We start from the raw sequence: 12,063 nt of genomic DNA on the forward strand, positions 1-12,063 counted from the left end.
TTGTTGCAGCTTTTCCCTGGAATGGAATGTTTTTATTGTTCCCTCAGTTATGAATGAGAGCTTAGCTGGGTACAGTATTCTTGCTTGGTAGTTATTTGACTTAAGGGCATGACATATATGCTACCAGTCACTTCTTGCTTGCATGGTCTCTGCTGAGTAATCTGGGGTTATTCTGATTGGTTTTCCTTTATAGGTTACTGAACCCTTTTCCCTGGCTGCCTTTAGGATCCTTTTTTTGGTTTCCACTGATCCAGTTCGGATTACGATGTGGCGGTGAGATGTTCTTTTCTGGTCAGGTCTGTTTGGGGTTCTAAAAGCTTCTTGTATCTGGATGGGTCTGCCTTTCTGGATATTTGGGAAATTCTCTGAGATGATTCCCTGAAGTATATTTCCAATATCATTGACCTCTTTCTCCAGACCCTCCTCAATACCAATTAGCCTTAAACTAGGCTTCCTAATTGTATCTTGGACCTCCTGAATCGCTCTCTCATTTTTCCTAGATTTGGATTGACTCATTTTCTGTTCTTTCTCTATAATAACTAAATTATCTTCAGCCCCGGAAATTCTCTCCTCTGCATTGTCTAACCTGCTATCAAAGCTATCTACTTTATTTTTCATCTCCCTTGCTACTAATTGCTCATTTTTGATGCCTTGCATCTCTTCTTTTAGATCATGTATGGATTTCTTTAGCTCCTTGATTTTCATTTGAGTGGTTAGCTCAGTAGCTTTATTTTCTTTGAACATTTGCTGGAGTTCGTTCACCTTTTTATTTGTGGATTCTATGAATTCATCCATCTTTCTTTGAACAGCCTTTATTATGGCCTCCTTTATGGCTTCTTCTTTTTTACTTATCACCTTGTTTATGGTTTCCTCTTGTTCAGCTATGGCTTCCTCCCTTATCTCTTTCTTTATATTTTCACATTTTTCATTAATGATGTTTATCAATTGCATTTGTGTAGCACTTGGAAGACTCTCCTCTTGGTTTGCCAGTGACTGTTCCATTGGCTGTTTACATTGGGTGGGGGAGGTGGGAGATGTTGTTTCTTGATTTGACATTTTTCTTGAGTTTCTTGTTCTGCCCATTTGAAAATGGGAGCAAGATTAATACTAGACACGATTATAGTTTTTCATATATAACCAACCTAGACCTCTGTAGCTGGCAGACTCTAGATGTTCACAAGTTTTGATTGGTGTTATCACTCTTTCTTTTTGTGCAGTTACCGACTAGTCTAATTATTCACTGATAAGCGATTTATATCCAAAACAATAAGCCTCTCAATCCAATCTCTATTGTCTTTAAGTCCCTCTGAGCCTAGAGAATGATTAAACACCTAGATATACAATGTTGCTCAACAGCCATCAAGTGTAGATCCATGCAGTATAAGGGTTGAAAGAGGAGCAGAAGTCCAGAGATAGAAAAATAGAATGAGAGAGGTCAGGGGGTAAGTAGGTAGAGTATTTGAGTACAAAGTTTGGAAACTATTAGAATAAAACTTATGTGTTGCTGCGCGACTAGCTCTTAGCCCAACCAGTGGCCTCACAGTGGACCATGGGATGGATCTGCGAGCTTCCATCTGAGCATGGTTGGTGGACGTTTTCCTGTGCTGCTTCCAGGGGGGGCCCCAAGCCAAGGGTGTGGGGATAGAGAGTTTCAGGAGCTCTCAGCAGGACCAGCAGGAGGCCCCTCTGTTCCCAGGGGTGGGGCCCAGCTGGGGAAGTGGGCTCCAAGGGCGGAGCCGTGCCTTTTTGGTTCTCAGAAGGGGAGCTTGGCTGCTGGTTGGCCCTTCAGATCTCTGCTGTGTTTCCACTGCTTTGTCAGAGTCTGTGACTGTGGGGGGGGGGCCCTCGGTGGTGTCTTGCTCAGGATTCCCAGCTGGAGGATGCCCTGCTCGAGAATTGAGGGGGGCAGATGCTGGCTCCTATTTACCCGCACCCCCTACCCACTTTTGTAAGTCAGGGTCCCAAAGCCCTCCACTCTCCAGATTCAGTGGCCTGGGTGAGGAGCCTGGTGGGCGGGTGGGAGCTGGGACAGCTCCGCCTCCCCTGGTGGGGTGCTGAGTCTTAGGGTCCGCCCGCTTGTCAGTCTCCAGTTAGAGGGCTGGGGGTTGAGCCCGTTGGGCGGGTGGGAGTTGGGGCAGCCCTGCCTCCCTTGGTGGGGTGCTGGGTCTTATGGGTAGCCCGCCTGTCAATCTCCAGTCAATGGCCTGAGGGAGGGGGCTGTTGAGGGGAGGGACAGGATTCTAAATTCCTTGCCCCCCTGCTCCTGCCAGTCTTTCTCGGGCGGGGTGTTGGGGTCTGAGTTAAGTTCTATTGCTTGGCACCCGCTCCGCTTTCCCGATGTGTTTGGGGATGCGCTGTATTACTCACGCCTCTGCGTCCATCTGCGGGTGCTCCACGGTGGTGGGGAGTCTTTCACTCCCCTCGGGTCTCCGCCGCCGCCTGTGTTCTGTGTCTGGGTTCCGCTGCTTGCTGTCTGGTTCCGCGTCTGGGTTCTGCTGCTTCCGCCGTTCACTGGCCCGGTTCTGTGCTGGTTTCTGCAGCCGTTGGGCTCCCAGCCTGGCGCCCTCCACTGCCGCCGCTTTTCGTGGGTTAGAGCCGGTGCCCGCCCCTCTTTCCCCAGCTCAAGCCGCTTTTCGTGGCTTGGTCCAGGGCCAGCTGCTGCTTTTCGTGGCTTTCCGCGGCTTTGGGCGAGAGGTGGGGGAGGGGTCCTCGCGTTCCGAATTCTTTGAGAAAGTTGGATGTGAGCTTTATCTGGATTTCTTTTCTGGTTTGAGTCCTTCTCCATTGCTTTTTGAGTTTGTTGTTGTAGATTTCTTTAGATAGTTGGCTCGTGGGACTCCCTGGTTCTCTCTTTTTGTCAGAGAAAGCTAGGCAGCGTCCCTATTGTCTCAGCGCCATCTTCCTTCTTGCATAAAATCTTTTCTCATGTTTTCACTTTCAGTCTATTGATGTCTTAGACTAGAACCCAGTCTTTTGTAGACAGTATATAATTGGATCTTTGAATTATTTTTCTGTTTGTTTTTAATCCGGTTAGTGACTTTAGATTATTTTGATTGAATAGTATAATCCTTTTGTACCTCTTTTTTTTTTAAATTTAATAACTCTTTTGTCTTTATTTTCTCTTTTTATTTGTTTCCTTTCTGTTTTGTTGTTTTTCTGTAGTACTATATTTTAATTCCTTTCTTCTTCTCTCGTGCATATTTTGTTGTATTTTCTGTATGATTGTCATGGGTTTTATGTAAAACATCCTATAGTTATAACAATGTCTTTTAAACTGATACAAATTAAGTTCAATCACATCTAAAAGCTAAATTTTACTACTCCTGCTCCCCCACTTTATATTAGTGATGTTGCAAATTACTTCTTTTATATGATGTCTCCATTAACATACTTTTATAGTTATAGTTATTTTTTATACTTGTCTTTTAAATTCCATACCAGAATTAAAAGTGATTTATCTACCCATGTTACAGTATTACAGCATTCTGAGCTCAATGAACATCTTTATGACAGTTACTTTGAGTTTCTTATTAGGTAGTTTATATACATCTTTTTTTTTAAGGGTTGGTATCTTGAGATTTACTTTTTTCCTTTAAATGGCTATTTCACTCTGTTTCTTCATTATTCTTGTAACTTTGTATTGGCACCACACATTTGAAAATTAATTACATTTCACTGGCTCTTAAAAATCTCTTTATCAAGGCTGGGTGTTTGGTCTAGTGGTAGAATGCTTGCCTAGCATGCACAGAGACCCGGGTTCAATTCCTCAGTACTACATACATAGAAAAAGCCAGAAGTGGTGCTGAGGCTCAGGTGGTAGAGCTCTAGCCTTGAGAAAGTCCAAGGACAGTGCTCAGGCCCTGAGCTCAACCTCAGGAGTGGCAAAAAAAAATCTCTTTACCAATATTGGGCGTTTCAAGTTATTTTGATACTTGTGTCTTTTCTACATTTGGGTATATGGATTATTAGTTATACAGATTAACTGGTTTTTTTTTCCTTCTGGAGTTTAAATTCTTTCTCATCTGATGTCTGCTGATTATATCACAGGTCCTCTGAAATAACAGCATGCCACTTAGGTTTTTCTTGTTCTCTTAGGTTTCATCAGCACCCCAAGTCAGGCTAGACAGAACTCAGTTCCAAGGGGAGAACCTTGAAAAGTCAAATTTCCCTTCCTTTCCCTTCCTTCCTTCCTTCCTTCCTTCCTTCCTTCCTTCCTTCCTTTTCCTTTCCCTTCCCTCCTTTCTTTTCCTTTCCCTTCCCTCCCCCTCCCCTCTCCCCCCTCCTCCTCCTGCTTCTCCTCCTCCTCCTCTTCGTCGTCGTCGTCCTCCTCCTCCTTCTCCTCCTTCTTCTCCTTATTCCTCTTCCTTTTCTCCTCCTCCTCCTCCACTTCCTCCTCCTCGTCCTCCTCCTCCTCCTTCTTCTTCTTCCTCTTCCTCTTCCTCTCATGCTCAATCACTTAGGAAGTGCATACACTCTGTTCCAAGCAGGTTTCATGTCAGTTTCTCCTTTCTACTCTTACCTGTTCAGGGGCTTTGGATTGACTGTAGCTCTGTAACCTGTTCCTATACTCTTTACTTTTCTAAACATCATTTGCAGCAGGGTGATTTTTTTCTTTCCTTCTTTTTTCTTTTTTTTTTTCAGAGCTGAGGACTGAACTCAGGGCCTTGCACTTGCCAGGCAAGAGCTCTTCCAATGAGCTAAATCCCCAACCCCAGCAAGGTGATTTTTAAAATGCAGCTGTGACCAAATACTCTCATGTCCTAAAACTTTCTGAATTTATGACATGTTTTTTTGCCTTGATGCTATAAGCTTTTCTTAATACCATCCTCCCTTTGCAAGGTTCTTCTGCATTTCTCCTAGGTTGCAATCAACCAAATTGGGCTTCTCTCTCTCTCTCTCTCTCTCTCTCTCTCTCTCTCTCTCTCTCTCTCTCTCTCTCTCCTTCCCTCCCTCCCTCCCTCCCTCCCTCCCTCCCTCCCTCCTTCCCTCTCCTTCTCTCTCTCTCACCCTCCTTGCCAGTCTTGGGGCTTGAATTAAGGGCATGGGCACTGTCCTTGAGCTTTCTCAAGGATAGTGCTCTACCACTTGAGTCACAGCACCACTTCTGGCTTTTTCTGATTATGTGGTACTAAGGAGTGGAACCCAGGGTTCATACATGCTAGGCAAGCACTCTACCACTAGGCCACACTTCCTGGCTCCGGCTTCCAAAATTTGCATGAATAGACCCCAGGAACTGCAAGTCATTCTCATCTTTGCTAGTTGATTGCCTTCCTGCATTGTTCAATCTTTTGTCTTTGCACAATGAAATCCTTCTACACTTTGTCTCCTTTACCTAGATCCTTGCTTCTCTCTCCTGGCATGATATTTCTTGTTGTGTCTCAAATGTCGGTGAAACATTTATTTGCACCAACCTCATTCTAAAGAAGGATATGACTATCTTTATAGGCACCATTGTCATTTAGTGCTTGTAAACTACTTTCTGGCTCTGTGTATCAGGGCTCCAAACAATGAGGCAAGCACTAAGTCTTATCTCATGAAATAAGTTGCATGATACTTAAGGTTCAAGAATTATGAACGGAATCAAATGATGAATGCATATAAGTTACAAATATTAGTTCCTACATGTGTGTATGTGTTCAGATGCTAGAACTAAATAAACTCCAGAACAATACCTATGTACTAAATAATGTGCAACCCTTACTCATCATTACCTATGCAGTGAGGCAAATAAGGTCTTGCCTCTTAGGATTGTGGTGGGGATTTTCTGAACCCATAGCTGTAGCATAACTAGGACATAGAAGACAGGCTCACAAAATGTTCATTTCTATCATTTTTTCCCTAATTAAATTTTGTGGGACTGCTTTAATCTAGAAAGTTTGCACAGCAGTAAGGGAAAAAAAAGCATTTGGTTTTCAACATTTTATTTAGCTACCAGGTATAGAAACATTTTGTGAATTAGAAAGTGAGAAGCCACATCTCCTAGGAAACCTTTTAATAGTCTTAGACAAATCAAAAGAGCAATGAATAGCCACTGATAACAACAATAACCCACTAGGCACCATACTCTTTTGTCTTGGCAGAATGGTTTAAAATGATTGCCAGTCTTGGTAATTTTTCTATGAAGTAAAGCTCCCTGCTATGATTCAATTTAAGGAAGGGCTACCAATTCCATATAGGTGACAGAGACTAAAGAAGGAAGATAAAGTATGGTACAAATGTCAATCACACAGAGATTATTCAAATGTTACTCCTCTTCTTTTTCCTAATAGAATGTCAGTAGCAATGAGTCAAGACAAAAGGCATTGTTCTCTTTATTTATCGACTAGAGAGACTCCTAAGTAAAAGTGTGCCTAAGGATTATCCATCAATTTTGTTAAAAAGTGAGAAATTTAGAGTCAGAAATTGTACAGTAGAGCTTAAGAATCTGATGCAAATAATTCTTGGATTGCTTTACTGCATTCATATGCAGTAGAGGCAATTAAGGGTCAGAGATGCAAAGTGGTTTTCTGAAGGTCACCAGCGTGGAAATAGGACAGAGCCAGGATCTCAGCTTGGTTTTTTGATAACAACCTTTGGTTAGTTTGATTCACAGCTATTTCCAGGTATCTAAAGCTGGGTGTTTAAAAATTAATGTACATATGAAAGAACCAGAAAGCGTGTCAAAATGTGGATTGTCAAACAGTAGGTTAGAGAAAGTGCCAGAAGTTCTGTCTTTCAAAGGGGTTTCTCTTGATGCTCTTCATGCTGGTCTGAGAACCATACTTTGAGAAAACAGGATCTACAATATGTGCTTGAGCATGATTAAAGCATTGGAAAGGACAAGATCTGTCCCTAGACTTAATTTTTGTGACTTGTAGCCTCATCAGTACTAATACAGAAGGGAGCACTGGAGATGCACTTAGGAAGAATAAAATTTACTTGCTGAAAGATTCATTAGAATCAGTGAGGTGGCAGGTCCAAACCCTCTTGCCTTGACACTTCTTGTTGCTGTTTTTATGGTGTTCTGTTTCCTTGGGAAGTCAAATTTATTGAGATGGTCTGAGTTTCTGTTTTGGGTGTTGGGCTGGATACTGGAGATATTGCATTGATAAGATATGATACTTACGTGTAAAACAGGAAATAGATGAACCAAAAGATAGCATAGGAAAAAAAGGAACAAATAGAATGGCATAATAGTGATTAAAAAACAAACAAACCTAGATACATAAGGCCATATAGAATGATGCTAAATGAAAGGACCTCCAGGATATAGAAACAAAAGCCATATAATGAGTGATTGTTGTCCTTAATGTACTATGTTATCTCTCCTCTCTTTTGCTATCCACTGGTTATCTCATATTGTTACAGTATTTCACCTGGTTATCTGATATATTGGATATATATGTATTTGGTTATTTAAGTCAGATAGGGAAGGGAGGAAAACAAGATGAGGGGTGGGGGTTGGGGGGAGGGAAATGGGGACCAAGACATGAGAAAGGATATCAATGTTTGTTAAGTAATGCACCTTCTATCTGGTGAATATAATGTAACCCTTCTATTAATTACAATAAAAATATATGAAAAAATGAACAAACACACGGATATCAAGCCTAGGGTGACTTTATTATTCCTGAAAGTATCATCTGCAGACCAGGCCTTTTCAGCCACAGTGGCCTCTTAGCTGCCAATCTAACCATATCAAAACCATTGTGTTTAGAGAAAACAGTCATTGTAGATGTGCTTACATTAAGATGAGCTCATCTTCAGTACTAAGTCTAGTACGGTTGATAGCTTTATATAAAAAAGGAAAAACATGGTCACAGGGAAGAAAATATCAGAGATCAGAATACTAGGATTTTTATCAACTAGCAATAGAAAAGGCAAGGAAAGACTGAAGTATCTTTGGAGAAGCATGGATCTATCAGCACTTGGAGTTTAGATTTCTAACCTCTAGTACTATGAGAAAATACATTTCTATTGTTTCAAGTCATTACTGGAGTGTCAACTCAACTCTCTACCTTGATACTTTCCTCTGGAGAGACAAAAATGTTCAGAGAAGACGGTAAATATAGTGAAAGTGATGGGAAAGTTTATTCATAAATTTTAATAGACTGACATTGGGTCATCCCTAGGGAGAGAGTGACAATGATTCTTACCCCCACACAAGTTTTTATCAATGGCTACGAAGTGTGGAGTTTCTTGATCCTTCCCTAGGACTGGTCCATACACAGAGTTCTGAGGCTAAGGGTTTGTTTGTTGTACTAGAACTTGGTCATGAGAAACAGAGAAACCATATTTTGAGAGCTAGAATCAGGAGTCTTTATGGGATAGCTGGCCATTGAAAGTTGATTCTTGTCACAAAGATCTGCAGCCTCTCAAATATACTTAAGACTCAGCCATATACTTAAAACTGAGCCATGACAGTAGTAAAGCAAAGAAAGCAGAGAAACAACACCAACAAACCAGATCACTTTCAACGGAGAACTGAAGATGAATGTCATGGTCACCAGAGAAGAGCCAGGAGACACGAGACACAGGGCACTTGAGATGGTCTGGTCCCAAATTATGTCAGGGTTTTGGCTAGGGTCATAGGAAACTCAAGAGTCTTGTGAGTTGGAAGCACAGGACTGACAGATCCAGTAACATATTGTCCAAGGCCCTGCCCCTTCCTCTAGGAATTCAGGCATGCCGGTTACTTGGGGGTGGAACTTCTCTGCCTCTATCATGAAGACAGGATGGCACCAGTTATACCTAATATCATTATTTCATACTGAATTATATTTGGTAGCTGAGCATAGTTTACTGGCTTGAGCAGGTAAGTGAAAAATCTATTACTCTTAAAAAAAAAATCTGTTTGCTGAACCTACCTTAGGCTAGAATGAAACTTCTCTAGGAAGCCATTCCATAACATTGATGGGCCTCATAGGCAGGTCATCATTAGGTTAGAAATTTCAATTACAATGTTTTCTCTCAAAGACTTAACCACACTACCTAGCAGCTGTCCAGTTCATAGTGCTTTGAAACTATTTCTGTTGGCATGGTGGTTTTGTAGTATTGATTGATTAGACTGTGAACATTTCACATAATTTTTTCCTGTATGTTTCTTTTCTTTTTTTTAATGGTTGGCTTTGGGGCTTGAACTCAGGACCTGGGAGCTGTCCTTGTGCTCTTTTGCTCAAGGCTGGTGCTTACTGCTTTATTACATGGTACCACTTGCCGTTTTTCTGGTGATAAACTGAAGAGCCTCAGACTTTCCTGCCGAGGCTGGCTTTTAACTGAGATGCTTGTATCTCAGCTTCTTGAGTAACTAGGATTATAGGTGTGAATCACCAGCACCCAGATCCTGTATATTTCTGAGTAAGGTGTGCCACAGGCATATTTTTCTGCATACTGTGGGGGCACAACCATATTCTCAGCTGTATTGTTTTTATAGTCAAAAGGTCACCAGGTGCTTTCACAGCTTGTACACATTGATGCTCACCTCCATGCTTACGTGGTTAGTGTAGCATGATACTATAGTTGAACATGCAGGTGTTCTAGCATTCCCTCTTCTTTTTTGGCTTCTCTTGACTCTTGACCCAGGTGTGTGTTATTCTTTATGAAGAAGGCTCTCTCTTACAGGAGGTAGTTAAAGACTGACAGATTTCCCTCACTTTTTATCTATCTCCTTTCTTGCCTGCCCTGCAGACATCAAGCTTCAGCAGCAGGTGTAAAGACAATGGCCTTGCAGAGAACAGCCTTCATGTATGTGTAAAATTAAATCCCTGTAATAAATTGCTTCTCTGGTTAGACTCTTACAGCCACAGGCTCTAAGGGCCGTATAGATTAGTCCCAACTTTTCAGGCCAGATCAGCAATCCCTGTCTACAGATGAGACAGCTATAATTAAAAATCTTTGCACCTGAGGTTCTTGAACATACCAGGTGAAATGCCAAGTGGTATTTTATGTGAACTTACTTTTAGTGGCTTTCAGCCCCCAGTGAATCTAGTGGTTCGACATAAAGATCTCTTATTTCCTCTCCCTCCCCTTTGTGACACTTCTTTCCCTTGCTCTGCTATCATAGACAAAGGAAATTACAGCCCGCTCCCACTGTTCTCTTCTTCAGCTCCTGCCAGGAGCAGTAGGCTCCAGGGTTCATATTCTGTTTTATAAAGGCTTTTCAGCCACCATTCGGGAAGACCTTGGCTCGATTGTCAGTGTAGAGAGTGGCTGTCTGCAGCTGGAGCCTCAAAGGAGAGCCCCTGACTTCTCAGTGGCAGCCCCTTCCCTTCAACCTTGTCCTACTTCTCTTTCCCCAGAGTCAGACAATGAAATCTGAGACATCCTGGTGCTGATGGGAAGATGAATCAGTGATAATGGGCACTGTTTTTTTTTTTTTTAAACCACTCGCTTCCTTTGTGTGTAAAAGTTGGACATGACATTTGCAGCTGGCTCCATCAGGCAGTTCTCCTGGTGCCAGTGCTGAGTACACTGGGATAATATGGTCCTCGGTGAAAGCTTCATGCAATTGTAATGAAGATCCTGTAGCTAGAGTGAATGACTCCATTCATTGCTGATGTAGAACTTGCTATGGATAGTCAATTACATTTGATGCCACCTGGGCAGTATAGAAGAGCAGGTGAATGGTGATGTCAGCTTGGGCAAAGGAAGGTTAGAGTAGGCAACTGAGAAGCCTTGCTGTTCTTATTTCAAGTCAACATGTCACTAGAACGATGTCTACAACACAGTATTACGCTGTTAAAGACTATTGCCAACAGTTTTTGGAGACCCTTAAATAGGTCCTATTAACCTAAAAACTTAAGTCCCAATTCATTTGCCTAGCTATACATTTTTCTTTACAACCCAACTTAATGTCTCTAAATGACTGACCATTCCTCAGAATTCTTTTTGCTTTTAACCCCCCCTTTAAAAAAAGTATTATTTTACAAGGACATTCCATGCCTCTTCTCTGCTTCAGAAATTCCTACTTGTATTTTAAGAACTATCATAAACATTATTACCTTTGATGCTCTCACACAATCTCAACCTCTGTTCTGTTGACATCTTCTAAAAGCAGCTTGCATTAATCTACAGTACAAATCTCATCATTTGCTTTCCTGTTAATATTTAGATTTCATGTGGGCATGCATGATTCATCTGAACCTAGAATTATTTCTGGAACTAATATGAAATACTTTTTTTTCTTTTTGATGAGAATTAAATGGTATTGGGTAAAGAGTGAATTGCTTGGGCTAAACAGCATTGAAATAAAGGCTTTGGCATCTGAGTTGTAATCCTATTTTATTATTCACCTGATGACTTCACAGATAATTGATAGCAGATCCTAGCTGAATGACACTGAGAGGTGGGAAAACTTTCTGTTCTTGTTCCAACTTGCTAGTTGGCAAATATGATAAACATAGTTGCTAACCTCCAGGTGTATCTTAACAATCATATAAAAAGCATAAGACACCTCCTTTCCTTGCCAATAGAGCATGGAACAATACTAGCAATAGTCAATAGCTCTATATACCAGCTTCAGAGGAATGGGGTTTTATGTGTGCCATTCAGCCAATGTCTCTTCCCTTTGGCAGTTTGCTGTGGGAATATGCCTGCTAGTACTGGGGGCTTGCTTCTTTGACACCAGTGATTGATGGGACAGAGTCTCAGTAAAGGCCTTGGGACTCTGAAAATTAGAACTCAACTGAACTTAGTTTTGAGTTAGTTAGATGATTAGTTTGTTGTAGGCTTTCTTTGCTCCCCTCCTCACCCCCAAGAACTCGTATGTCCTAATAATAACACTGGTAATCCAGAGGCAGGCATGGGTTGGAAGAGATTCTTATTGCTCTTGAATGTATAGCTTGAGCTGACATAACCATTTTCTTTAGAAAACAGGTTAAGTATAACCCAGGAAAAACCAAAACACTAGACAAAAATGGCATTTGGTGGTCTTCTCATTTCTATATATGTTTTGTAATTTCCTTATAGGCTCCTTCCTTTACTTCTAAGGATGTAGGAACAGCATTCTCTTCCTACATTGTTCAGAAAGTATGACTTCTCTCTTGCTTTTCTCTGAATGATAGGAAAAAACCTACTAATTTATTG

Source organism: Megascapheus bottae, chromosome 11 (genome assembly GCF_031878675.1).
Source record: "Megascapheus bottae isolate mThoBot1 chromosome 11, mThoBot2.hap1, whole genome shotgun sequence".
Classification (NCBI taxonomy): domain Eukaryota; kingdom Metazoa; phylum Chordata; class Mammalia; order Rodentia; family Geomyidae; genus Megascapheus; species Megascapheus bottae.